Source organism: Tachysurus vachellii, chromosome 14 (genome assembly GCF_030014155.1).
Source record: "Tachysurus vachellii isolate PV-2020 chromosome 14, HZAU_Pvac_v1, whole genome shotgun sequence".
Taxonomy (NCBI): domain Eukaryota; kingdom Metazoa; phylum Chordata; class Actinopteri; order Siluriformes; family Bagridae; genus Tachysurus; species Tachysurus vachellii.
Window position 1 is genome coordinate 3376226 of NC_083473.1, and position 4746 is coordinate 3380971.

The following is a 4746-nucleotide window of genomic DNA, read 5'->3' on the forward strand; positions in this document are numbered from 1 at the left end:
AGGACTGACTGTGTGTGTGTGTGTGTGTGTGTGTGTGTGTGTGTGTGTGGGTGGGTGTGTGTGCGTGTGGGTGGGTGGGTGGGTGCTTCAATGTAAGCAATGTGGCAGGACGCAAATCAACGCTACATGACTTTAAATATAAATTTAACCAGAGTTCTGCTATTAAAAGCCTCCATGCGCCTGTATTGTTGTAACCGTTAACATCTAACTCCGTGGGCGTTAATCTCATGACTTCCTCCAGCCTTCTTCCTTTCCAGCGATGACTCCTTGCAGTCAGTTTAACACCAGATCCTCAGATCCTTCTCAGGGCTTCTCCGAAATCAAGAGTTACACAACAGCCAGTAAAGTGAAGAAAAGAGAACTGATTCAGATTTCTGACAGCTGTGAGAGCACGTCACGGGTGAGATCGGCGTCGGAGTCAGAGTCACAGCAGCTGTTACTTTGGGAGCAGATGCCTGACTTTCCAAACAGTCCTCATTGCAGAATGTCTGTCACGTTCAATACCAACAGATGAACAGATCACGTGTTTTAGACAGATACAATATCATGGACCTGGACCCTTGAAGTGACCTTAGTGAACATTGTTTTCAAGAATCTTTTAACTGATTACCCTAAACACGTACATGAGAAACCTTGAGTCCTCACACCTCGTCCTCAATCTCCACTGAAACAAAAGCCTCTTTTCATGCTCCACAGCTATCATACAGAAACAGGAGGGTTTTCGACGCGAGTAAGTAACGTCACTCCGGTCCGTTCTTGGGTGGCTCGGCCGCACGGGTTTCCGTTGTCTTCTTCATAATGGTCTATTTTCATCCCACCGGTGACATCAAAGACAAGCTCACTCATGATCACTGAAAAGTCATGCTGCACACTCGAGATGTTATTCAGTTCTCTCTGTGCTGTAGATTTTGTGTAAATTCACCCCTCATCTCTCCTCACCCCAAAATAAACCCTAATGCATTCTGCAAGACTGTAAACTTACATAACATAAAATTTCATAACACATTCCCTTAGAGTCTCATGGAGGTTCTTCTCACCATCGTGACCTCTGGCTCGTTTATCAGGGATAGATTAAAATATAACCTTTTATTATTTATATTCTGAATTTACATATTCCTTTAATGCTGCTTTTGCAACCATCGAATTGAATTAACACAATTGTTTTCACAATAATTTTTAATCCCTTATCTTCAGGAAGCGCTTTATCTCTGTTTTGAGCCAGATCTAATCCTGGGACTCCTACATGAACTCTGTTGCTCACCCTCAATATGTACTTTATACACAATCTACAGTCAGATGAAGTTATAAACGAATGAAGGGTGTCGACTATAAAGAAAGTGGGTGATGCTGGTGACCAGGGACCAGACTTCCTGTTGAAAAGCACTGACTCGGAGAGCTTATGGTTTTCCTCACATATATGTGATGTTCATGTGACTCAGGGCGAATCCCTGCAGCGTTTTTCCTTACACACCTTTCTGCAATTATGTAATCTGCTATAAACAGGGTAAACATGATGCAAGTGCAAGAAATCCCCAACTTTCAGTTTATTCCAGCATCAAACAGTGCCGAGGTCACAGCATGTCGTCATGGCGACACTTCCTCTCCGGCTTCTCTCATATTTCTGACCTGTTATATCCGCCGTTTCAGCTCTAAAAGTCTCGCATCAAGACAACAATAAAAAGAACAGATGAGGTACGAGTTTCTGGCAGGTTTTTACTTTCTACAAACCCTGATGTTTATGAGGTGCATGAATAGAGAAGAGACCTTGTGCTGGCTCGAAATATATTCATTCATTCATTCATTCATCTTCTACCGCTTATCCGAACTACCTCGGGTCACGGGGATCTCAGGCGTCATCGGGCATCAAGGCAGGATACACCCTGGACGGAGTGCCAAAACATCGCAGGGCACACACACACTCATTCAATCACACACTAGGGACAATTTTCCAGAGATGCCAATCAACCTACCATGCATGTCTTTGGACCAGGGGAGGAAACCGGAGTACCCGGAGGAAACCCCCGAGGCACGGGGAGAACATGCAAACTCCACACACACAAGGTGGAGGCGGGAATCGAACCCCGACCCTGGAGGTGTGAGTCAAACGTGCTAACCACTAAGCCACCGTGCACCCCGCTCGAAATATATTTCAGTGTTAACTGGAACTATTATAATATCGTGACATAACATCTGATCATCAGGACAGAAGACTTTGTAGTTTGGAGAAAAACACTTCAGCCTGTTGTTTCTGACTACAATAAGTCCTGGGGTGATTTATTTTTATCTGAATATTGTTCCTTTATCTCAACTCGCTACACACAGAACGACGACTTGCTCCCTTAAAGCCAGACGCTTCAAATAAACATGAGATGAATAAGTCTTTCTCTGCACCACACAAGAGTTGACTCCCTTTTTACACTCACACGTGCATGTATATTCACTCTATAGGTAAAGTATTGGGACACGCCCCTTAATGATCGAATTCAGGTGTGTAAAATTAAACACCTAGCCTATGGTTTGTTCTAAAGTGCTCAATGAATTCAAGCGTAACAATGAGATTAGTCAGTTTGTGAAATTTCATCCCTGCTAGACGGAATTTCACAGTCAACAAATCGACTGCGAATGCAGCGGTGTTAATAGAAATTGTGAAAGTTTAGGAACAGCAGCAAAACCAGGTAAAGTCACAGAGCGGGATCGCCAAGTATAAATACCTGCAGCAGATGCTTCATGGAATGTGGCAAAATCATTCCTTCCTTACTTCCCTCCCTCTATCCTTTCTTTCCTTTTCCTTCCTTCCTTCCTTCCTTCCCTCCCTCTATCCTTTCTTTTCTCTATCCTTTATTTCCTTTTTCCTTCCTTCCTTCCTTCCTTCCTTCCTTCCTTCCTTCCTTTCCTTCCCTTCTCTTCCCTTCCCTTCCTTCTTTTCCTCTATCCTTTCTTTTCTCTATCCTTTCTTTCCTTCCTTCCTTCCTTCCTTCCTTCCTTCCTTCCTTCCTTCCTTCCTTCCTTCCTTTCCCTTCCCTTCCCTTCCCTTTCTTCTTTTCCTCTATCCTTTCTTTTCTCTATCCTTTCTTTTCTCTATCCTTTCCTTCGTTCCTTCCTTCTTTCTTCCTTTCTTCCTTCCTTCCTTCCTTCCTTCCTTCCTTCTTTCCTTTCCTTTCCTTTCCCTTTCCTTCCTTCCTTCCCTCCTTCCTTTCCTCTATCCTTTCTTTTCTCTATCCGTTCTTTAATTTTTCCTTCCTTCCTTCCTTCCATCATTCCATCCTACCTTCCTTCCTTCCTTCCTTCCTTCCTTCCTTCTGTTGTACTTTGATATATTTGTGTGTGTGTGTGTGTGTGTGTGTGTGTGTGTGTGTGTGTGTGTGTGATTAAAGCAGGTATGTATTAATTAAACATGTAACTAATTTCACTTTCATTTTTTCCAATAAAATCTCCTGAGACTTTCCTGACGGAGATATAATAAAGTAATAAAGGCTTTATTTCACACCGTTGAGAACATCTTTAATTTTGTAATACGGCATTTCCATGTACATTGATTTCACATATTATTATTATTATTATTATTATTATTATTATTATTATTATTATTATGTACAAAAAAATTAAAAATGCATTACTGCTCATTTTATAGCAGAAAGAAGAGATTTCTCATGAAATCAGACTCTTCTGAAATTATGCTTTGGTCCTAAATAAATATAAATGGATTTTCTTTTCATTATAATTTCATACATTTTATTTATAACTAATCATTTAAAACATTTAATAGCAATTTAATAAAAGATGAAGATTTTAAATGTGATCAAACATATTAAATTATTCCATAAACTATAGTTTATAAATAAGACACTTTATGTCTGATATTAAATTATAGATATATAATTATAAAAACACAGAGGTACCTGGACACACCGATAAGCTCCACAAAATATGTGGATTGTGACATATTTTACACATAATTTTTTAAATAGTAAATAAATTAAATCTAAAAAAAGAAAAGAAAAGAAAAAGAAATAGTGACATTTATATAACTATAAATAAACATGTTTGACAATGAATCAACATTTTTATAATTGTAAAATTAGAATTATTTATCTATTTAGTTGCTTTAAATAACTGTAATTAAACAGAATTCCTTACATTTAAATAGGACAACAAATAAATAAACATAAATAAATAAACAAACACAAAAAATCAATAAATACAAATAAATAAATACATAATAAATAAATACAAATAAATAAATAAACACAAATACATAAATACATAATAAATAAACAAATAAACACAAATAATAGATAAATAAATATAAATAAATAAACAAATAAACACAAATAAATAAATACATAAACAAACACAAATAAATAAATAAATATAAATATAAAACAAACGCAAGTAAACAAACAAACAAACACAAATAAATAAATGAATAACACAAATAAATAAATAAACACAAACAAACAAATAAATAAATAGTGGTAGATGGGGTTATTTGCAATTATTTCGAAAGCAAATTATTTTTTTTTTACCTTAAATATAAATCAGGAATCATTATTTTACAAAAAAATATTTTGCAGACTTTCACTTTTAAACATCACAACATGACATCAAGTCCTTTCTATTTTTGCCCAAGTGAAGAATTTCTTCCACTGCTGCTGGGACAGAGAAGAAGAGTCTTATGTACAGAAGGGGGGGGTTGTTAAAAACTGTTGTATTATTTTACCTTATCTGCAGAAAAACACAGCAGGA